Source organism: Triturus cristatus, chromosome 9, assembly GCF_964204655.1.
Source record: "Triturus cristatus chromosome 9, aTriCri1.1, whole genome shotgun sequence".
NCBI classification, from domain to species: domain Eukaryota; kingdom Metazoa; phylum Chordata; class Amphibia; order Caudata; family Salamandridae; genus Triturus; species Triturus cristatus.
Genome location: NC_140592.1, coordinates 674042629 through 674068045, shown reverse-complemented (window position 1 = coordinate 674068045; position 25417 = coordinate 674042629).

Sequence of the window (25417 nt, the reverse complement as noted above, 5' to 3'; positions counted from 1 at the left end):
CGAGCACTCGCCTCTCACCCGAGTACTGGTCTATAAGGGAAACTAAGTGAGCCAAAACCTGAGAGCCCGTCCTATTGGGGTCTCTCAGATACAAGTTATAGATATCCAGGTCACCCAGAATCCCAAGTGATTCCCTGACTAATTGGATATCCTCAGACCCAGTTAGTATTGCACAAGCCTCTGGAAATACATCCTGTCGAACCCAAGTTACCAGGCCTCCCATTGGACGCCCCCTAGGACCCTGGGTTGCGGGAACACAAAAACTCAAGAAGCCCTGCAAAAACTGGGGCTCACAGGACCAGGTTTCCTGGAAGAGGCAGACATCAAAGTCGCCTATATAAGCTAATCATTTCGGGGAGTCCATTTTTGATTTTAAGCCTGCAATATTCCAAGAAACCATTGATCCCCCATCCCTTCCTGGGCCATGAACATGTGCAAGGTCAGCACAAGACTGCTCACGTCCACGTTGCATTTCCCCGGACAGTTCAGGGGTGATTACATCTACAATCTCAGCCGTCCCATTAACAGGGGAATAATATACATTTTCATTAAACTTGGGCTCTCCGGCTGGAATGCTTGGATTGGGGGATGTAATAAGAAACTGCGTCCCAGATACCGGTCAGGCAAGAGCTACTGGGTAGCACAGGTCTTTTGCTTCCCAATTTTTCAGAACTGAGCTAGATCCTACAGGAATATTGGGATTGAAATTGTAAAAGTACCCTAAATCATGTACCCCAGTTTTTGACTGGTCACTAGCCACTCGATAGTCACAGATATAATGCACTATACGACTATCTCCAAAGTTGACAATAATAGAGTCCCCAGCAACATCTTTGGGTCTTGGGCCTACTCAGCTAACCCTTCTAGCAAAGAGGATCTTTCCGTCCAAATAGTTTGGGAGCGGTCTGTTCCTATTTAGCCAGAAGGTAACTTTGTTTTTCAATTGCTGATAGGATTCCAATACACCTTCTTTTAATTCCGGGACTCCTGTCAGTACGGCTACATAAGGAGTACAAGCGGGGGGCAAATGTATGTGAGCCCTGGACAATATACTGTTTTTAACCCCAGATTCCAAAATCCTTCCCTTGTGCTCGCGCTTTTTCCCAACATTGGTACTACACACACTCGTAGGGTTATCCCCCTCATGGTCAACACGTTGTTTAATAGAATTGTCAATAACCTGAGCCTTGGGGAGAGCAGCCTCAGGTGTTACCCCAGGCATTACTTCATAGGCAGAAGATACCAGTGGGAGAATGGGGAGAGTAGAAGACAGCCCTAAAAGATTATCCCTTTCCTTGGTAGCTAGTTTGATGACGTTTTTAAATGAACAAAAATTGTCTAAGACAGTTTGTTCTAGACGATCAACCTTCTCACTAACCAACTTAACCCTTTCCAGCAGTGGTAGTAACAGAGAACGGACCATTTTCTCTATCTGTGGAATCATATTGCTCGATTGGGGCTGATCTATATGCCTAGTAGCATTCCCACCTGGAGATAAATGATCTTCGTCCTGAATCACCCCCGTTGAAGATTTTTCCGTAACATTAGGGTGTTTGGCCTTTCTCCCTCCCTGAGACATCCCTACTCTTTTCCTCTTAGGGTTGGGAGGATTTGCAGTTTTTCTGCTAGCCCTTGTCTGCGGGTAGGTTAAAGCAGATTTAGTAGTAACGGGGGGGCTGCGTGTTGTTATGGCAATGTCGCCTGAATCACCAGGAACATCACACACTTCTCTACAGATCTGCGATATAGAAGTACTAACCCCAAGATTCTCCCGTGGTACTAAATCACCCCCATCCTGTCCCGCTAGCTTCGAAGGAGATTTTGCCAGTGCCAGAATTCCCAGGGATGAGCGTCTGGCTTGCGCTAGCTCTGTGGACAGGCGTCGCTCAGTTATAGCAAGTTCATGCTCTAGAACTGATACAGCTCTAGTAATGAAATGGTCAAGAGTACCGGTCACAGACCCACACCCACCGGTACGTTTCCCTTTAGTCGCCATCATACGCTATATACACAACACTAAGGCCAATATAGTCGGTAACCTAGATGGAGTCAATTAGAAGTTAGTATTTTATACCACCAGAGCAGAATAATTGCGGTGTGGAATATTGGCCTATAGGGCAAGACAAAGAGATACAATAAACACTTGCGAATCCAATCAATGTAAGTGCACCCTTCTACCTTGAGTACACTGCCACAGCAGCAGCGTTAGAGATGTGGCCCAGCCCAGTCAGAATCGGTCAGAGACGGGCAAGGACGGGCCCGCCCGGGCGCGGCCCGCGCGCGTCCCGTGCTGCGGAACACCAGAGCCGGCTTTAAGCTCCCCCGGCGCTGCCTGCTGATGTCAATGACAGGCGCCTGGGGTGAGCACTGGCCGCTGGGAATGGTAGTTCGTGCTGGCCGTTCCCCTCACGGCGGGATGGAAAATGCCGGTAAATGCTGCAGAAACCCTCGTGGCCGTTCCCCTCACGGCGAAAGCAAACAGGGCAATGAACTGGTAAGGGTCAAGGCTTGTAGCGCGTCCCGCGCTGCGGAACACCAGAGCCGGCTTTAAGCTCCCCCGGCGCTGCCTGCTGATGTCAATGACAGGCGCCTGGGGTGAGCACTGGCCGCTGGGAATGGTAGTTCGTGCTGGCCGTTCCCCTCACGGCGGGATGGAAAATGCCGGTAAATGCTGCAGAAACCCTCGTGGCCGTTCCCCTCACGGCGAAAGCAAACAGGGCAATGAACTGGTAAGGGTCAAGGCTTGTAGCGCACAAAATACCATTCCAGATAATCTCACTCCAAGACACACAACCCCACTCCATGACACACAATCCCACTCCACATAATTCCAGTACACTCAATACCACACAACTAATATCGACATAATTACCCTGCATATCATGCCACATTATTTCACTACACAGATCCGATCCACATATGTCCACTTGACACCACACACATTCACTGCACTCCAAACACAAAACACATAGGTAAAATACATTGTCCTTTACAACGTCAACAGCTCTAACTCTCACAAATGCGAGACCAATTGCATTGCAAATGCTTGTTTACCTTCCAATGCCTCCCAGCAGATCCTGTTCATGGAGCTGCAAACATTCTCCTGCCCCAGTCAGCATTGTGCTGCCTGTCCCTTCTCAGAGGAGCAGTGGCCCGTGGAGAATGCTCTCTCTGAGGGCCCCCACCCCCATCCTTTATCCGGGCCTGGCTCTGACTAAAGTGAAACAATGTAACTTGTTACTTTGTTTCTCTTCAGTCCTGGGTCAACCCTAGGAGCTCAGAGCAGGCTGCACACTGCAGCTGCTTTAGAGCAAGACACACACAGCTCTCTACAGATAAGCTGAGGGGGCCCCCTTCACGTACTGAAGACTATGGGCCCCCCACACCACGGGGGGCTGTGGGGGTGTTTGTTACGCCCCTGCAGACAACAGCCTTTAATTAATGGAAAAAAAGCAATGGCCTTCAGGTACACAGGGGTCAGTGTCACTATGGTGACAGAGAAACTTTTGTCTCCTAGTCAGATCATACTTGGACAAGTGTACCAAGTGACCAACGCTAGCAATGTCAGGACTGACCATTTCATGGCAGTTGTGAACCTCAGCTGGGGAGGGGTAACTGGACCTAAAAAGGTTGTGGTATCTCCAGACCTACCTGTAGATTGTTTGCTGGGCAATAATCTAGAAACGTCAGCCTGGGCTCAAGTAGAGTTCAGGACTCATGCAAAAATGTTGGGCATCTCTGTTAGTGTGTTTGCTGTCACCAGGGCTAAGGCCAAACAGCTTACCACTGAACAGGCCCTGGAGCCTGGCAAAATGGCCCAGGCGCCTTCTAAGAGAAGGAGCAGATAGGATACTGCTTTATTCTCCTCACAGACTCAGAGTGAAATTAGTCTCCTGAGGAAGATGATCTTAGTCCCTGTGAACGTACTGCCCCAGAGGAACATGGGCCTGATCAGGCTGCGTTCTTGGGGGCAGTGAGCCCTTTCAGGGCAGATTTGAGTTTAGAGCAGCAAATGTGGCCCTCTCTTGAACCCCTCAGACAGCAAGCTGCTGCTGAGGCCACAGGGTATTTCAGTGGGTCCCATAGAATCTACCGAGAGGATGGGCTTCTATACTCAGAGGGTAGAGACCCCAAGCCTGGTGTCACCAGGAGGTTGGTAATACCGTAGAGGTTTAGAGGTTTCACAATCTCCCTGGCACATGATATTCCTCTGGCAGGACACTTAGGGCAAAGTAAGACTTGGGAAAGGCTTGTCCCTCACTTTCACTGGCCCCATATGTCTGAGGACACAAAGGAGTTTTGTCGCTTCTGTGGCACTTGCCAAGCCAGTGGTAAGTCAGGTGGCATCACAAAGGCCCCCTTAATTCCACTTCCAGTGGTTGGGGTCCCCTTTGAAATGGTAGGGATTGGCATTCTTAGTTCCTTGAATCTTCCAACTGCATCTGGGTACAGTTATATCCTAATGGGGGAGGACCATGCCACTAGGTACCCAGAGGCCATTCCCCTTAGAACCACGGCAGCTCCTGTAATGGCCAGGGCCCTCCTGGAAATCTTTTCCAGAGTGGAATTTCCAAAGGAGGTCTTAAAAGACAGATGTACTAACTTCATGTCTAGCTACATTACTGCTATGTGAAAAGAGTGTGGAGTGAACTACATGTTCACCACACCCTACCATCCACAGTGCAAAGGGCTTGTTGAAAGATTCAACAAGGCCCTTAAGGGTATGCTCGTGGGTCTCCCAGAAAAGCTTAGGTGAAAATGGGATGTCCTACTATCCTGCCATCTCTTTGCCTACAGAGAGGTTCCTCAGAAAGGGTGTTGGCTTCAGCCCATATGAACTTCTGTTTGGACATCCAGTTAGGGGTCTATTGTGTCTAGTGAAGGAAGGTTGGGAGCAACCTCTCAAACCTATAGTATATGAAGAAGGCCAGCAAAATCCTGGAGGTCAGCCAAGAACTCCAAAAAGCTTGGCATGACCGAAAGGCTGTCTTGACTGTTTACCAGCCAGGCCAGAAAGTGTGGGTGTTGGAGTCTGTGGCCCCAGCAGCTCTCCAAGACTAATGGAGTGGGCCCCACACTATACTTAGGCAAAACGGTGAGGTCTACTACTTGGTGGACCTAGGTACTCCAAGAAGTCCCCATAGGGTACTTCATGTGAACCGCCTGTAACCTTTTGTTGATAGGGCTGACATGGGTTTGCTCATGGCAACTGATGAGGGACAGGAGGAAGAGAGTGACCCTCTCCTTGATCTCCTCTCTCAGAACCCTGAAAATTGATCAGTAGATGAAGTAGCCTTGGCAGCAGCCTCACTGATCAACAGCAAACTGTAGGAAAGTCATTAACCAGTACTGGCGTATGTTCTCCCTGACACCCAGTCAGACCACCTTCTGTACCCATGAAGTGGACACAGGTGATAGTCAGCCTGTGAAGAATAAAATCTACAAGCAGCCTGACCATGTCAGAGATTGCATCAGGACAGAGGTCCAAAAGATGCTGGAGTTGGGAGTCATTAAACATTCAGTTAGCTCTTGGGCTAGCCCAGTAGTCCTAGTAACCAAACCTCACACCAAGGGTGGAAAGAGAAAAATGAGGTTCTGTGTAGACTACATAGGTCTCAATGCAGTCCCTAAGACTGATGCTCATCCAATTCCCAGGGCAGATGAACTTATAAATACTTTGGCCTCAGCCAAGTTTCTGAGTACATTTGACCTGACTGCTGGCAAATCAGACTATGTGAGGATGCCAAGCCAAAAACAGCATTCCCAGCCCCTAGTGGGCATTATCAGTTTATTGTGATGCCCTTTGGTTTAAAGAATGCGCCTGACACATTCCAGAGGTTGGGGACAAAAGTCCTAACCGGCCTGGAAGCCTATAGTGCAGCATATCTAGATGATATAGATATCCTTAGCTCCACCTGGGAAGATCATCTGGTCCACCTCAAGAATGTTCTGGAGGCTCTGCAGAAAGCAGACCTCACTATCAAGGCCACTAAGTGCCAGATAGGGCAGAGCAAGGTTGTGTACTTGGGCCACCTGGTAGGTGGGGGTCAGGTTCAAAATCCAGACCATAATGGAATGGGTTGCTCCCACTACACAGACTCAGGTCAGAGCTTTTTTGAGCCTGACTGGGTATTATAGAAGGTTCGTGAAGGGATATAGGTCCATTGTGACTCCCTTGAATGAACTGACATCTAAGAAAATGCCCAAGAAAGTTCAGTGGACAGTAAGCTGTCAAAAGGCATTTGATGACCTTAAGCAGACCATGAGCACTGCTCCCATTCTGCAAAAGTCCTAACTACTCTAAAACTTTCATTGTCCACACAGATGCATCTGAGTCAGGGATGGGTCTGTGTTATCACAACTTAAATGCAGAGGGCCAGGATCAACCAGTAGCTTTTATCAGCAGAAGGTTGACCCCCAGGGAGAAACGGTGATCAGCCATTGAGAGGAAGGCCTTTGCTGTGGTCTGGGCCCTCAAGAAGTTTAGGCCATACTTGTTTGGAACTCACTTCATTGTTCAGACAGACCATAAGCCCCTTTTGTGGCTTAAACAGATGAAGGGTGAAAACCCCAATCTTTTGAGGTGGTCCATTTCCCTACAGGGCTGGACTATTTAGTGAAACAAAGTGTGAGAAAGTGCCATCTTTCTTGCATGGTATGCCCCCACTTTTTGCTGAATTGCTGATGTGCTTTGACTGAGTGTGCCCTGGGCTCCTGCCAATCAAGTACCCAGGGCCTGTGTTCCTTCCCTAAAACTGCATTGTAGCCTAAACCCAATTGGCATCTCTGGCCACATGTCAGTCCCTGGTAAATGGTACCCTAGGTACCCAGGGCACTGTGACCAGAGAAGGCCCCTAAGGGCTGCAGCACTTAGAGGCCCTGTACCTTGACACACACACCCTGCCTTTGCAAGCTGAGTGTCTTGGTGCAGAAAAAAACAAAGAGTCGACATGGCACACATCCCTGTGTGCCATGCCCAGAAACACACTGACCTGGCATCCCTCAGTCACCCCTCTAGCTGGGTGCCCCATGTCAGTGGTGTGGGTACAGGTGCATGAGCCCTGCACCCCTACAGTACCCAGGTCCATTCCTGGGCACTGTAAGTGCAGTGCTGCCATTAAGAGTATATGGTGCTGGGAGGTTGTCATTACGAACTCCACAGCACCATAATGGCTACACTGAAGACTGACAAGTTTGGTATCAAACTTCTCAGCACATTAAACCCGCACTGAAGCCAGTGTGGGATTTAATGTAACATGCACGACCGAGGGCAACTTAGAGTTGCCCCCTGAAACTAACCCACAACCTGCGTCCTGACTGAGAGGCTGCTTAGGCTGCCACCCAGCAGACATGTTGCTGCCCCCCTGGGTAGAGAGCCTTCCGCTCTCGTGGGCCTGCAACAATACACATCCTGGGGCGAGGTGCTAGGCCTCCTCCCCCAGGATGAGTCGGAAGGACGACATCTGGTCCGCAGTCTAGCAAGAGACCCGATTAGTTTCCACACCGTGCAGGATGGAACGCAACTTTATTGAACCGTTGGGAGCATAAGGATTTGTATCCCGGCGCACCCCTGGTTACATTAGAAGACTTACTGTTGGAGATACGGGAATTTCCGTTTCGGAGTAAAGAAATTCACATAGAAGCGGCCAGTGCAAGACTGACGCAAACCCTTTCCAGTAAACTTGTTGTCCGTAGAGTTCCTATCTCTTCGAGCCTAGGCAGACCAGCGTGACCCCCATGGGCACTCAAGAATGCTGCTGTTGCTTTTTGTCCTGAAGAAGCCGTAAGAAATAGTCCGGCTGAAACGTGACTGCGTCGACAGTTGTTCTATAGAAGCATTATAATTTGAAGGAATTGTTTGTGGATGTTACAATCTCACATTGCCTTTCATGAATAATTTGGAAAAAGATGATCCTATATGCAATGTTTGAACCTTCTAGGTAGTCCACACTATTTAAAGGTGGCTCCACAATAAGAAAAATTCTCCGGTGGACAGTAGCTTTAGTTTGTTGCTTTTTAGCTGCGGAGGTGTTTAGTGTAAATATATGTTTTTTGTATATGCTCAATGACAAAATGTTTAAATGCGAATTTATACGCAGATGACAGGATAATTAAAGGTATCCGTGTCTAAAAATATTTGTGTATCTTTTCCTCCTTACCAATTGTTTATATATTGTCCTCCCCCAGGATGGGCAGGGGAAGCTTCAAAGGCATGCCGCCTTTGTGAGCCTCTCCAGACCACTTGGTGTACTCAACAACAGGTCCCCACCGGTTCTGACCCCTACTCTGGTGGAAAGACTGGCGGGAAAACCCAAGTGAGGAAATGGAGTGTGCCAGCCTCTGCCAACCCCACCCCTCAGGTGGGGGAGGCGAGGTGAAGCACAACTCCGGGCTCTCGCCATCTTGAGGATGGGAAGCCCTACCCAATCAGGACTAGGCTCGTGCCCCCTTCCACTGGAGAGTGGCAGGATAGGGGGTGCACTCACCCCAGGAAAGGGACCCATTGGTCCCTGACCTTTCCCTACCTGTAAAGCCCCTACATTTAGTATTTAGGGGCACCCTGAACCTTCCTTCCTCAGATCCCTATTCTGAAACTACAAAGAAGAACAAGAAGAAAGAAGAACTGCCGTGCAGCTGCTCACAACAGGACAACACCAACTGACTTGGCCTCAGCCCTACCGGCCTGTCGACCCTCGAACCTGCTCCTGCTACAACCCGGCGTCTCCAGTGGTCAGCAACCTCAAAAACCCCAGAGGACCTGACTGCCTTGTTCATCTAAAGACTAGGACTCCCCCGAGCAGTGGTTCTGCTCAAACAGCAACAACCCCTGGTGCCAGCCAGGAACTGCGAATCCAGCACACTCTGCACCCGCCGAGTCCGGCCTGTGCCTGAGTGAACAAAGACCACGAGAACGTCCCCCCGGCGACTGTGACCAAGAATCCAGCACTCGAGGACCCTCCTTGACGCTCCTGACGACTCCTACAGCCTCAATACCAGGGACCCCTCCAATCGCGGCCAGCAGAGGGTAAGATATCCCGACACCAAAAGACACCCCTGCACCTGGCGCCCCACGGCCCCCTGTGCCCAACTCCTGGGTGTCTACCCAACCTACAGCTTCCCAACGTACCCCTCGAATTGGGGGTCGCACCTGATGAATCTCCGTCCCTGAGCCTGCAGCCTTTGTTCGTCTCGCAGTTTTCCCATTGAAATCCATTGGGCGCCAGAAGGCCCAAAAGCACCCTGCACCCAGCCGCCCGAATGCCCCTGGAAGCGCAGCATCTGTTCTATTCTACTTCCCCACTTGCCCTACGTAAGTGACCAGGAGCTCCGCTCCCACAGCCGTGTGGCCTGCCTCCTAGCAGCCACCAACCAAAGGCCCCCTGCCCGCCATAGGCTTACATTGGGCCTATTCACTCTGCACCCGGCTGCCCCTGTGCCGCTGAGGGTGTAACGACTGTACCAACCTGAACCTGGGAGACCCTGAGTCTTGCCTCAGAACCTTAACTCTGCCAGTCAAGTACTTACCTGAAAGCCGATAACTCACATTTTCTCCATAGGGTAACATTGACTGGTTTTCACTTGGAAATTCTTCTACGTGTCGAGTTTTGAAACTTTAAAATATTCACTAAAAATCATCTGATCAACAAAAACGAAATTACTCACCTGTTACCAGGAGAGATCCCAGTGCTGGATTCAGGTACCCAGCCCTGACCCGAAAAAGTAATTACAACTGTGATTTTCCGATAACCTGATTTTCCTCCATAGGATAACATTGCCTGGTTTTTACCAGAAATTCTTCTACGTGTCGATTTTTACAACTTTGAAATATTCCTTAAAAATCACCTGCTTTACAAAAATGATTTCTTTCACCTGTTTACAGGAGATGCACCAGGGCTGAATCCAGGATCCAGCCCTGAGTAAGAGAAACCTACGTAAAGTAATTTTTATTGTGGTTTGCTTAAAATTCCCATTGAGCTCAATGTTATTATTGTGTTAAGATTGTGTTGCATATTGCAACCCCTGTATCTATTGCATTCAAAAGTCTACTGCTCGTTGAAAGTATTAAACTGTAGCATCTCATCCTGAGAAAGTGTTTTTATACCAACCTGTGGTTCTTAAATAAAACAACAATATATTTTTATAAACAAAACAAGTGGCCTAGAGTTCAGATCTTGAGTGTGTGAGACCATTTGCTGTATGAGTCGGTACACCAAATGCTTTACACTGTCCTCTGATACTGCCTTACTGCTTGACCAAGCTACCACTTTAGAGAGTAAGGTTATATCTAACTTTAACCTCTGCCAAACCTCTGGGGACTGTTGGACTCTGTACACACTGTACCTTACTTTGGTGCAGTATATACAGAGCCACTTTCTTACACATAGACCTGGGAGCAACCATGCCAATGCAGATGAACTCTCCAGATATATCCTCTTAGAAAATGAAGACCCAACTGGGCAAGGCTAGTCTTATCTCGTTTAGGGGGGGGGGGGATGGGAAAGTAGGATCTGCTTTCATGGTTACCCCAACTTTTTGCTTGATGTAATGCTGTGTCTGACTAGTCCTGCTTATCATGATACCAGTCTCTGTGCTTTCGCCACTAAATGAAAATAGTAAGTACTTAGGCACATCCCAGATTGGATGCTGGGGTACCCTTATTAGTCCCTAGTATATGGTACTAACGTATAGGTATAGGTAATACCCCACACCATAAATTGTGTGGGAGGTATGATTCCATGCATTGTAAAGCTCCTTTGAGAGGCCCTCGGTGCTCCCGGTCCCTGTCTTCCAGACCAGGACAGCAAGCCAGGACTGCTGCTGGCCAGAGATGCGCCTTTGCCCTCCTGCTGCTGCACCAAGCTCGGGCAGGGGAAGGCAGAACAATAGGTATCCTGTCACAGGAAGGTGTGACCACCTCCCAGACAGGATTTAGTGTATTGGGGCAGGGTGGGAGCGCTTACCAGCACCACATAGTCTGCATGCAGGGCGCACTTCGTGCCCTTCATGCACAGTCCAGTTCAAACCAGGGGTCCGACCCCTTGTCCAGCCGCTCCTTTGGGAGGGACCCCTGAATCGTCCCAATCCTTTCCTTAGAATATTTAAGGGCTTATCTGTGAGTGGGTCCCTAGATTCGTCATGGGACAAGATTCATTTCTGTCAACACTTCTTTGACCGTCTGGGCACTCTGGACCTCGCAGGACTTCGCTCTGGGCATCAAGGCTGCAACTAAGAAGACTCCGATCTCAACACCCTGCTCGTCTGCTGCAACGTTCATGCCGGTGCACCACACAGTAACCTTCCAAGGCCTGTGGGCATCCAATGCACCTGAAGGAATCTCCCTTGGAGTGAAGGAGTCACTTCACTGCATTTGCAGGCACTGCAACTAAGCTGTCTGGTCTGCTGACCCTGAGCTCCCAAGTTCACCAAAAGGCTCAGCAAAACAGGAGGTAGTTCCTCACATCTCTCGAGGCCTGCCCTGTTTTCTCACCAAGTTTGAGGCCAGTATCCCTTGTTGGAGCCACAGGAATCAAACCCCAGTGCAGAGTGTGGACTTGCAGTTGTAAAGGTTTGTTGGCTTCCTTCTACCAAGATCTTTGGGCTCCAAGTAGCCCTAACCTCAAGCATCTCCAGCAACCAATATCTTCATCCTCACCACATCTCTTGCATCGTGGGCTAGCATCTTTGGTGAGCTGCTGGAGGTCCTCTTGTGACTCGAGTTCCTCCTGCCTGTGGGTCATCTTGAGGGTCATCTTTGTATTCTTTGGGCTTCTTTTGATTACTTGGGGCCTGTCCTGACTCCCCTGCTTGTGGTGAGTCTCCTGGACCTTGCTGGTCCCGACATTGAATCTTTTTCCACTTCCACGTTGGTTACAGTTGCCAAAGCTTGTTGTCGCTCCCACCGGACACCGACCCTTCAACTCTCGACATCCAACATGGGACAGCTCGTGCACAGCTCCTGGTCTGCCACCGCATCGCCTGATCCACACAGCTGCAGTTCGAAGTTCACCGTCAGCTCCCATGCAGCACCCGACATTGGTGGGCATTTATCTTTCATGCCTCCTGGTCACTGCTGAGTGGCATAGACTCTGTCCCCTCTGCTTGCAGGTTCTTCACATCTTGAATCCACCTTTGGGTTCTACCGGACACCTTCATCTTCTCCAGCAGCAGCATCTTTCTGATGTCCTCCATTGGAATTGACAGCAGTTTCCGACGCCACCCGTGGATACCTTAGGAACCAGGATACCTAAGCCTGGCTTCCCTGGCTTAGGTATCCTGGTTCCTAAGGTATCCACGGGGAGGTGGCTCTCAAACCTTCTGTCTTCCACAGGGTTTCTTCAGGGTCCACTGGGAAGTGCCTTTCTTCTTTAAAATCGCAACCGCGACATAATCTATTGTTGTTGTTTGTACATCTTCCTCATTGCTGTCCTGTTCCTTGCTGCTCAGCCATGAGTGATGTCACTTGGAATGTTGAGTGTGGGGGACTGGAGGAGTTGGCAGTTGGTGGAGATGGGCTGAGCAGCAGGGAGGCTGCTCCTGGTGGGGCTTTACAGGGGCTTTACTGGGGCCTAGCTGAGGCCTTACATGAGATCTACATGGACTTTATGGCTAACCAATAAACCTATAACTTCTTCTAAGACACCTGTCTACGAGACATCCTTCATTATTACACTGGCGACGAGTTAAAGAACCTGCGTGTACCTTCAAGGAGCTTGGACTTGTGAAACTGATGGGCCTACTTTGGATGAACTTGGAACTGAAGAAGCGCACATAAGAAAAAAAAAAGAAGTAATTTTGCACTCCACAAGCCCCACCAGTGACCAGTAGATCGGTCAGCCCTATCGTGGACGTGCTAGATGATGAATTTGGGTGAGTGTTTCCCCAAAGGACATTTCTGTCTATCTGGAACGGTCAGCTCTAGCCTGGGCCTGCCGATTTTAAAGCCTGCTCCTGTTCTGGAGTATTTGGAGTTTGCCCTGTAGAAGGAAGCTGTGGGGATTTTACACTGGCAGCGTGTGTTTTTGTATCCTGGGAGGATCTTTTGCGCACAAAAGAGGACTGTTGTGGTGTTGGGTGCGACCTGTATCAAGTGTTGCTGTGGAGAGACTGACTAACTTTAATGCGAGTTTACCTACTGACACTCCTTTGTCGGGGGCATAAGTCGAGCCCCAAGGAGTGTTTGCCTGAACTTTATGCTCGCATGGAGCATTTGTGCGAGGCAGCTGTGAGTAGCCGGGAGTTCGTGGCATTGGCAGTTTATGGAGAGGAATTTCTGCCTACCGATGTGTGCCTTTCATACAGCTGGCTCGTAAGGATTAGTATTAGTATTTTTGGGACATTTGCGACAGTTTCTGTTTCTCTTGCTGACATTTGGAATTTTCGTTGGGAACAGTCACTTACCAGTAACTGCCATTCGTCCGTTGTTCACAGCGCGAGTCTTGCTCTCGGCTCGCGCAGCAATATGCGGCTTCCACACTTTGATGCACGCGCGTGCCTTGAGCCACCCGGTGCAGCGTGCGCTGCGTGCCGCCATTTTATGGTTGGCGTTTTAGACCGGTGGTACTGTTGTCTCAGCGCACGTTGCCAACCACGTCTGTACTTGTTTACTGAAATGGAAATGTTTGCCGGCCACATATGTTCCACAGTTCGTTGCACGCCTGTTTTTTTAACAGCGTTGCTACACTCTTCGGAGAGCCTGTGAGGTTTGTAGAATTTGGGCAGACATTTATTTTAATTTGGAGCTGCATATAACATTGGCAAGTTTTTTTGTTTTTTTGGGACGGTAACCTGTGTTCCACGTTTTGGATGTTATCAGCTGAGTGGATCCTTTGATGAGGACCTCGGGTGAGAGATCGCTCACCGGAGTCAGAGACTTTCCTTCTCTTTATTTTCAGCAATGTCACACTGTTTTTGTTTTTATTTGAATGGTGGGTTTTGTTTTCCTAGAACGTGGGGGTTGGTCATTGGTTACTGTTTATTATTGGGGGATTTGTGCATTTGTTGTTGAATTCCTTCTTGTGGCTAGTTTTTCTTGGGTTCAAAGTTACCCATCATGTCTTTAGTTTTTAGTTACCCATGATGTCCCTAGTCTTTAGTTTCCCATGTAATATTTATGGGTGTATTGTCAGTTAATTTTATGGTGGTTTGGCCAGTATATTTTGGGTTCAAGGACATACTGGATTTGCTATGTTGCCCTGAATTGTATGGGGTTGATGGTGACCCTGTGTTGTATAGGGTTAAAGGATACCCTAGATGGTCTAGAGTCACCCACGTGAGGGTTTTTGGGTGTGTCTTGGGTTAAGGGTGTGTGTCTCCATTCTTGTTCAAGGGTGTTCAAGGGTGTTATGTCATGTTAGTGGCTGGTAAGTACCCATTGTTTTGGTAGGGTTGCGGAGCTGTGTGGAGCGATTTTGAGGTGTTTTGGGGGCTAATTGCCCGGTTTTGGATCATAGGGGGTTGTTCCCCTATTTCTCAGTCTAAGGGAGGTGTTTTCCCCTATAGGGAGGTGTTTTCCCCTATTACAGTTTTTGGAGTTTCATAGGGAGGTGCGTTTCCCTATTTCAATGTTCTATGTGCCTATAGGGTGGTGTTTTCCCCTATTACAGTATTTGGAGTTTCATAGGGAGGTGCGTTTCCCTATTTCTATGTTCTATGTGTCTAAGGGAGGTGTTTTCCCCTATAGGGAGGTGTTTTCCCCTATTACAGAATTTGGAGTTTCATAGGGAGGTGCGTTTCCCTATTTCAATGTTCTATGTGTCTAAGGGAGGTGTTTTCCCCTATAGGGAGGTGTTTTCCCCTATTACAGAATTTGGAGTTTCATGGGGAGGTGTGTTTCCCTATTTCAATGTTCTATGTGTCTAAGGGAGGTGTTTTCCCCTATAGGGAGGTGTTTTCCCCTATTACAGTATTGGAGTTTCATAGGGAGGTGCGTTTCCCTATTTCTGTGTTCTATGTTCTAGTGTGTACCCATCTAATTAGTTTCCCTAGGGAGGGGGATGGGGTTCATTATTCTTTGGTTTTAGATATTTTCTTGCGACTGTTTGCTGATTTGATGTATAAATATTTGCATAATGTACTTTCTTTTTATTTCGGCAAAGGTATTTTGTGCTATCTTGATTCAATGCATTTATATCTTTTGCTTAGTTTTTCTAAGGAAGGGAGATGTGCTATAATCTATTGTTGTTGTTTGTACATCTTCCTCATTGCTGTCCTGTTCCTTGCTGCTCAGCCATGAGTGATGTCACTTGGAATGTTGAGTGTGGGGGACTGGAGGAGTTGGCAGTTGGTGGAGATGGGCTGAGCAGCAGGGAGGCTGCTCCTGGTGGGGCTTTACAGGGGCTTTACTGGGGCCTAGCTGAGGCCTTACATGAGATCTACATGGACTTTATGGCTAACCAATAAACCTATAACTTCTTCTAAGCCACCTGTCTACGAGACATCCTTCATTATTACACGCGACTTACCCATTGACTTGTATTAATCATGCGGTCTTGTTCCCACTTAGCACACGACCTCTGTGGGGCTCCTAGTTGCTTACCTCGGGTGGTTCCTTGGGTCCCTGACACTTCTACATCTTCTGGGCACAGTCTTGACTCGAGTCGTGGTTGGCATTCAACTAATTTAGTATATGGTTTTGGCCCCCCCTGGTGACCACTATGTATTATGTGCTACTTGTTTCTATTGAAAATAATTGTATATATTGTTTGTATCTCTGGCTAGGAGATACCTGTATGTGTTAGTGTGTGTTATATAATAAGTATATATTTTTAGAAATACACTGTGTGGTTCTTTTTCACTTAATCTATATCAATAAGATTATGTTCTGGTAAAACAAGCTGCTTTACACTCCTTCTGGACTAAGTGTGAAGGCTGGTCTCCACAGCTACCACTTAGAGAGCTTTCTAAGGTTGTCTAAGACCACTAAAATCATCATAAGGGTTGTCTGGGTTGGTGCAGAATGACCGCTTACATAAGTGTGCATCATATACCAAGCCAGCTTCTCACAATGACAAATGACATAAAATCTTAAAACCACAAGTTAAATTAATAATTAGAATAATGGTACGTTAAAATGAGAAAATATTCTCTACGTTAAAAATGATACATTGGAATACTTAATTACTGAAATGTAGGCACTATGCATGATGCAAGGAACAATACCCAGATTGACAGCAAGGTGTCAACCCTGAACATTCTCAGGGCATTCCTATACTGGCGCACTCCTATCAAGTGTAATAAGGGGTCAATCCAGCGCTTCTGCTGCTTCAAGTAGAAGGGACAAAGAAACAGGAGACGATCGTCAGTTTCTATGCAGCCATTGCATGCTGGACAGGGATTGCTTCCCTCCGAGAAACTTTTCCATTTGGAAGTAAATGAAGCAAAAGGAAGGGTGCCCAATCTAAGCCTTATCTAAAGGGCTTTATTGGAGGGAGGGTCAATCTTGTCCCTTTAGGCCTCAAAAGCCGGAAAGGGCTTGTACTCAATTAAATGATCACTGTAGAACCCCGGGATTAGCTGGTTTATCAGCATCATCTCCTCATGTTCCCAATAAAGAGACTTCACATTTTTGACAGAGGAAGATATAATGGCTGTAGTATTCACCCAGAGCTTGTGCACCCAAGAGAGTGGAGGGACAGTTTAATATACCACAGCTATGGCAACAAGGCCCCACTTTTTTGCCTACCCAATATGTCACTCAAACCCGCCCTGTAGTTTGACAACTCGGTAATGGACAAACATATAACCAATACAGTAAGGGTTTGAGCCGCACCAGGGAGGAGATATGGCAGTTAACTTTTCAGTCATATTTATTATATATTTCAGTATTCAGGGACGAAACAAGAAACTGGTTCAGGACATCAGAGAATACACTATTGATAAGTTTCTGAAAGATTGCTGGAGCATTGGTAAGGCCAAAGCGTATGACCTGGTACTCATAATATCCAAAGGTTGTCTGAAAGGCTGTCTTCCTCTCATCACCCTTTATCTAGAGGAGATGGTAATCTCCAATGAGATCTAATTAATGTAACATGTATCACTCTGAACGGACTCAAGAATGTCTTTGATGAGTAGAAGTGGAAAAAGGTTCTTTATGGTAACAATATTCAATCCACAATAGTCTATTGATGGTCTTAGCGCCTTGGATTTTGTTGCGACGAAGAAGAGAGGAGCTCCAGCAGTGGAAGTAGACCAGACAAAACAACAGTTTTGAAGGTTTTCCTCCCAATAGCCCCTCAGAACCTGCTTTCCTTGCTGGAAAAGAGAATATATCCTTCAGTAAGGAATTATGCCTCCAGGTATGGTTGAGATGGCACAGTCCAAATCTGTATGAGGAGGGAGTGACACATGGGTAGTCTTTTGAAAAACCTTCACAAAATCTTGATAAGTCTCAGGGATGAGCAAGGTCTGAATGACAGTAGAATGAGGCTGGTCCTCCGAAAGTTCTTGTACAACCGGAGCCCAATAGCCCCGATCAGAATAACAATTTCCTCTAAGGAACTTGGAAAGAAAGAGACACAACCCTGGCTTACCACTTGATGTAGGGGTTGTGTCAATCCAGCCAAGGTGTCCCAAGCAAAATGGCAGAAGTGATCAGATCAAAGGTATCTTTCTCCTTATGATTACCTACGGAAAGTAAAAGATAAATTGTGATGGATGTTGCAAGACCTGATGTAAATGGAGAATCTTCAATAATATGTACAGAATCGGCAGTTTTCTTGCTAGCTGGAATTTTTAATGTTCTGGCACAATTCAAGTCCATATACATTGCGGAGGCACTGGGTTTCGAATAGGGTCCTTACATTTTCTCCTAGCCTTTCCGCAGCAAGGTCAATAGTTGGACAATCTTTCCTACCAGTCCCTGTGATAATCGTTCACGTCAAAGAACTTTGCACTTCATTCTTTTTTTGTTTACGCTATACTTCAGTGAGAACACTTTTTTAATTCCTGTTTAAAGACCACTCTGTTTTACTTCACATAAAATTAGTTTTATGTATTTACAGCAATTAGGTTCTCCTGAAGTTTGTTGCGTGTGATCAGTTATATTAGAGGGTTGTTAACCATCAGAAATTTTCCTCACCAGTTTGTATCCAGTTTCATTTACGATTTTTAGCTCTTGTATTGGACAATATCAAGACAAATTGTACATGTAGTTTTATTAAGTATATTAATTAAGTATATTGAGATTCTTATCATTTTTATGTGAATTATTTTATTAATTGGAATTGGTTGTAATTGATTGTGTGGACTTGTCATTCAAATGCTGATCTTTTATGGCTGAAATTGCAGAATGAAGTAAATATGACTGACTGAGTGAGTACAATAGGATAGCACATCAGATTTTCCCTGAAACATTTCACACAAAATTGTCCGCGGCAGAAGTTTCACATTCTTGTCTCTGAAACATCTTTCTGAAGCTTGCTCAAACTATTTCATAATTGTTCAGGCTAGGGTCTTCAGCGACAACCAGAGGATTTGCCCGGCAAGAACTGCACTGGTCAGGGAGCCAATAAGATACACAACCGTGGATCAGGCAGAGGAAAATTGACAAGTTCGAAAGACAAAACTAACCATCAATCTATCCAAAAACTCCTTTAAACTTGAAGGATGTCTAGAATAGTTAGGAGTTGAAAAACTGATGGCAGCAAGGTCACAAGACCTGGAGTGTGTTGCTTGATGAAGGACAGCATAACCGTTCCTTAGCTGATCCTGTTTCATTGATTGTTGCTGAAGAACAGTCACTATGTCAACACCAGGATCCATAGCAGAAACACATGGATAATTGGGCTTCACCACCAGTTCTGGTCAGGACGCTTACCCGCAATCCGGATCTGGGTCTTAGAATGCCGGAAGTAAGTGCAACCATTTCCTGAAGCCACTATGTTACCAGCCACTGGAATATTTGGTAGACAAGTGTCCTCAAGAAGCTGCCAACTTCTCAGGAGGAAAAAGCCAAAGGCGTAAAAAAAACTCCTTGTTGGATAAAGACGTCAAAGGATTTAAGAAAATTACCAACCAGGAACCTAACAATAGAGTTCTTCTGGAATGAAGAGTCAGGATCCGCAAATGGAGAGGCCGAGGAAACAACTGAAGGAACACAGTGTTGTTAGGACACACCCTCCAACCAGACCGAAGCCATTAAAAAGCAAAAGAACAGGACAAATAAATTGCATCAAACATCACATGGCAGAAACCATATTAGATTGGGAAAATAAGGAAGAAACAAAGTAAGAGAGGGCCATGATTGGAAAAGAAAGGAACATGAAAACATGATCTGAACTAGCTTCAGAGTAACTTTAAAAGACAGCTGCAAACTCTCAGACAGGTGATTGCCATTTTATAGCCAACGGCATGAGGAGAAGCAACCAAGAGACCAGAACGTGAGAAAGCAACCCAAGGTGCGTGAGACTTACAGCCTGCAGCTGTTGGCTTCTTGTAATGTTTTATGATGCCTGGAAATGGTGGAACCATGAAAGGTACAGTGGACCTCAGATGCCCAAGTGGCTGAGATACCACAGTCACACCAACAAAAACCCTTTCAGGGATGGTCTAAGCAACCAACAATCCTATATGACCTAGCCCAGACCTGATCCTCCCATATTTGGACTAGTGCATCAAAACTAAAGAATGAATAATTGTTCAGAACCAAAGAAGGCATAATAATCAGCTATTATACTCTACACAAACCTATCCCTCTTCAATGACAATAAGGAGGGCGCAAAGCAAACACACTAAAACTTGAACATTTTAAGAGGCACTAACAGTTCATCCACTATCTAAGCAAAAGGGCTGAGAGGGTGGGACAAACTAGTGCCTAGTGAGAAGAACTACAGTGCTGCAGGATCCCAGAGCAGAGACAGCTGTCGAGCAAAAGAGGGTAAACATCTCTTGCTCACTGGTTTTGCACCTAATCACCCGTCTTGAGGTAGCAGATCGCCACATCATCTAAGTCTCTTTTGCTGGCTGCAAATTCTGACCCAAGAGTCATTGTCCAGCTGAGCAGCGGCACGCTGAATTAGCCATCCCACCTCAGTAGAGGATGTTCGATTTCTGTAGGCATGAAGAGCGCTGCCACATGGTCAACCCTAAGTGCACTATTCCCTATTGAGGAAGCATATATTACATATGAGGGGATGACACCTATAAGTGGAGGGATAACACTAGTTAGGGCTAGGAAAGGTGTAAAAGGTGCAGAGTGAACTATTTGATGAGCGGTGAAAGAGGAATAGGTCTATGATCAAAATGGAGAGAGTGGACATAGTGTTTGTGTTATCAAAAAGAAGCATTCAACAAAGTCATTAGCAGCTAGTATGGAGAAAGAGGTCCTTTTGCACAAAAGAGAGAACAACTTATAGTTGAAGATTTGTGTTTGGGTTGGGATGTGGGCAATGTGATGAAATTCTGGAAAAGGCACATTTTGGGAGCACTAAGCTGGATTTTAAGTATGTTGGTTCCTAGATAACATTTTTCGAGATCAGTGGTGGGCCACATTTTTTCTCGATTTCTATAACAAGAAAAATATTTTGGTTTTAAGTCCTGGAGAGGAGGGGATACCCGTGGTTGGCTGAGGCAATTCTCTGTGGCATACAGAACTCATGACCAGATAGGCAAACTTGTTACAAGTACTGCAGGTGTCACTGCAAATGCAGAAACAAGTTACTCCTGCGAGTTCTGTTAAATGCTAAAGGCTTTTTTTATAGGCCTTGTCGGAAAACAACTCCCAGCGATAATTAATGACATGCATTAATTATTTTACCCAGGGCACACGTCCTAAAAAAAGAAGGTGGGGGACGCTGACATCACGACAGGAAGTGGCCTCACGAAAGGTGGCTGGCACCATCAGACTCATTACCTCCCCTCGCTCACCCCTTAGATGCGATTGCATCAGAGAAGCCAGCGCGTGAGCAGCGTTCTGAATGAGCTCTGATCTCGCCCCAGAGAGGCCAAAGAGTGAATGTGTGGCTCCATTTGCTCCAATTATCGAGCTCCCGGTAAAATAAGTGGGGGGACGCCGTCCACCCGCGTGGTACCGCAACTCGAGCCCTGATTTTACCCTTGTGACAAATTAAAATAACCAGGAGTGGCTCCGCTCCTTGAGCAGAGGAGCGTCGTCCCACAAGCTGAAAAAAAAAACGGTAATAAAGTTTATTTATTGCCTTTCTATTTTTCAGCAACCGATCCTGAGTTAAGTGTCAGGACGGGGCGGGGTCAGCACTGCCAAGTGGCTGCAGCAGAGCGCTATGCGCTTTAAAATGTGCATGTCTCTTTGGCTGGCTGTTTTGGGCCAGCCAGACATGCATATTTTAAAGTTCTCTAACCCAGCTGTCTACTGGGTTATAGAAAGCACAGGCCTCTAGTGCTCTTAGGAGCACTTATACTGCATTATCCAATTCTGGTGCTGCTTTCATGCTGTGGAAGCAGCACCAGGATTGGATAGTGGTCTCTCTTAGTGCTCCTAAGAACACTGCAGGCCTGCAAGCTTCCTGCTCCCAGGGCTTACAGAAGACGCCTGAGGGAGGAGGATGATGCTTGGCTACGAAAGGAAGGTAAGATTATTATTATTATTTTATTTGTTGTGCCCCCGCGCCCCCACCCTAGGTACATGGCAGCCGCCACTGAAAATAACACACACCGAAATACATTGTTCAAATTATTTAAAACACATCATGAAAGAAACTGTACATTTTTAAATGAAAGTAGAAAATCCAGTTACCCATGGCCAACAGCATCTGAGCATGGCTTACCACTACCTGAGTCCAAACTTCCAAGAGAACTATAAGCTCTCACTTTCTGTCCCTGACTGGAAATTGACCACATTTTCACTTCATGATAGATTGGGGTGTGTTTGAGTGTCCTTGTCATTTTTCCTCGCACCACCTGATCTGCTCTGAGACAGCATTATCAGATGATGGTCCACGGCCTATGAAAATGTGGACACCCTTGCCCAGAAGCACCCTCACCCCTTAGACAGTGGTTTTTGCCTGGAGATTACTCTCCTGCCCCCAACTGGAATTTACCTGTACCGGTGCAGCCTAAGGAGGAAGCACCATTTCAGTAACCAGCCCAGAAGCCTGTCAACTTACAGTGACTACAAAGATTGTGTTTTACTGACTCTTACATCTCATTCACAGATTGGGCTGCTCCTGCGTGGCTCCTGATTTAAACCTGTTGTGTAGCCTTGATCTTAGGGTTCTTGCACCTGGGCCATCCTTTGTGTCTGCTGTAGTATTATTGTGTTCTAGAGTAAGGATTTAGGGGCCAGATGCAAATAGACTTCCGTTTACGATTTCCAAATAGTGAATGTTTGCGATTCGCTACTAGGAAATTGCAAACAGCCATGTACAACAGTGCGTTTTACACTGTTTGCAGTTACCAACGGGTCGCAAGGGACCTGCCTCATTAATATTCAGTAGGCAGGTCGCAATTTGCGACCCATTGGGAATGGCTACAGTCACAGGGATGGTGGCCTGCTTGGGTCATCAGACTACCTTTTCTGTGATTGCTCTTTAAATAAAGCAATATTATTTTTTGTAATGCAGCCCATTTTCCTTCAAGGAAAATGAGCTGCATTTCAAAAATGGAAATGAAAAGCTACCTCTTCCTTTTTTAAGAGTAGGCAGTGGTCTTAAAAATGTTGGCGCCCACATTCACGTTTGCAAATGGGCTACCGGTAACTGCAAATTTTTTGTGACTGGTCGCAAAACATTCATACATACCAGTGTCAGTCGGTATTAGGAAGGGATGCGCTAAACATGCTCCTGACTAATACCGCATCGCAAAAGCAAAATACAATTCGGTAACAAGGTACCAAGTCGCATTTTGCCTTCTGTACATGGCAAAATGCATTTTACCAGTCGGAAATGGCTAATTCTGCCCCTTAGGTGTTCTGCCTTTTCCAACAGCAGTCCTCTGTGGCCATATCTGGATTGCACATTTGGGATGAGAAACACAATCTGAGATCTATTTGCAACAGGCATTGGCATTATGAAAGGTATCAGCTCTCTGTCATGTTTGGGACAAACAGCAATAGCCACAATCTTGCAGGGGCTGCTCCTACGCTAAGGTGGAGGAGTGTCGCCCCACTACTCTCAGAGCAGTGGAAAAATAAAACATTTACTGAAATAACAACATTAATCATCATTTTATTTTTCGTAGCTACGCGGTTAGGTTAGGGCGTGGCTGGTGTCACAAGGGGAGGAGTGGTTTGTGCACAATAAGTGCACATGACGGTTTGGCTGGGCGTCTCGGGCCAGCCAAACAGTCATGCGCACTTTACATGTTTTCCACCAGGCTGTATTACATCCTGGGTGGAAAACATGCACAGGCTGAAAGTCCCTGTCTGAGCGCCGAACCACGGTGCTCAGACCAATCATGACGCTGCTGTCATGGTGACAGCAGCGTCGCGATTGGCTTAGGGGAGCCTGTGTGCTTCCTCCTGCTTCTGGACTTGGAGTCAGGAATAGAATTGGAGAGACGACGGAGGAGGGACGGCAAAAGAGGTAAGTGTTTTACCCCCGCCTCGCCACCACCTTTTCGTACCAGCCGCCACTGCAATCTTACTGTGTCTTCAGCCCTTGATGCAGTAGCATGCCTGTGAGACAACAAGTCATTGACAATGCCTTGTGAATTACAAAGATGACCCGTGACTCCTGAATCTCCATGACCTCTTGGAAGCTTCCAATACTGTCGACCACATTTTACTCCACACTCTCTCCATGCGCATGGTGATCTGTTTCTGGTCCTTACATGATCGGCCATCCTTCTCGCAAATAGACCACACTATGTTCAACTGGACTCCTCTAAACTCCCCCTCAAGCCCACTCCCAGTCGAATATGTGTTGTTTAATGTTTCTTTATAGCGAACATGGTATTCAGTCTCTTCATGGATCGCCGAGCAGCGGTGCTGCATTATGCAGACGACACATGTCCTGCACAACTGACATACAGCATCTAAACCAATGCCTCCAATCCATTCATTTTTTTTGTTTCCCTTTTTTTCCTCATATTGTGTATGTACAGGAGCTAGTTATCAGAGATGCAAGCATTTGCATGAACGCATGCAGCAACTCCTGCTTCCAGCTCCATCATAGCCTTCCCAGTGCCACTGATCATCAGTGGTGATGCTGGCATCTGAGTTGTGCTAATGAGTTTGCAGCTGTGTCAATGATTCTATCACGATGTTACTAAGAATTTGTGATCAGAAAATTATGGATAAATCATGAAAGTTAATAAAAACAACTCTCATCAATGAATAATTGTTAATACGTTAATTATTCACAACTGAAGAAACATGAGAAGAAGAATAAAGAAGAAGAGTAAACACAGAAAATTGGCCACCTGACTTTTAGAATTCTGTCAAATGAAACCATTATTAGATAGAAATGTCCCTCCAGTATGGTTGTAAAACAATTCTTTAATAAACTTCCAAATGGAGATGTTATATCATTTGATACGAGGCCTAGGATTTTACATTTTTAAGACAGAAGCTCATCAAGCCTCAACTCACCATCAAGGGAATTTTAGAGGGCTTTTATCTTTCCAGCACCAAGCAATTGTGAGTCTAAATATTCCTACGGAAAGCAAATATGCATCATAGACGGGGGTGGGGTGGCCTATATGGCAGCCACATTGGATGCTCTTTAGGTGACCCATCCATAATCACCCTTCATCAGGACATAATGGTGACCTGTACACGTTGTTCACCTACAAGCAGCCCTACAGAGGTGTTGGGGTGCCGGTGGAAGTGCGGAGACACCCCACTCTGTGCAACCAGGAGTAGAGGCAGCATCACCGGCGGTGGCCTGTGTTTAACCGCCGCACTGCAGTGAAGCTACAGTCCGCACAATGGCACTGAGAGTACATGGGCCCTGGGCTGGACTTGCCTCAAGGGCCATGGTAGAGTCATTCTGATCTGGCCCACAAAACTGACCTTTACTTCATCGGCGAACATCTCGTCGGACTACCCCAGGGAAGTAGGTGACACTGGTCCCTTTGGCGGCTAGTGTGCAACCTTCCGCCCGACTCCTGCAGAGTTGCACTGCTGCAGTGTGCCAGATCCGCTTGCCGTCTTGCCAGTGCCAAACCAGGGTGACCGAGGATGAAGGAGAAGTCCAAGTCATCTGCTGGGTCCCTTCCCTTATGAGCTTCACAATGGCCCATTTGTGAGAGTGGCAGTGCCCCCTCACTCGGTGGGACTACTGGCTGGCACTCCCTGTCGATGTCTCTGTGGTGGTGAGGCGCACCGCATTATACCAACTGGGGGGTGTCAATTTGGAACCTACCGAGACACCTGCAGGCTAGGCACCTGGGTGTTTTGGTGATCTTAGACACTCGCATGGACAGGCTACCTATTCCGCCAGACTGGGGGGATCCTCTTCAGTGTCATCCTCCTGGTGCTCTGGGGGAAACTACCAGGGTCCCC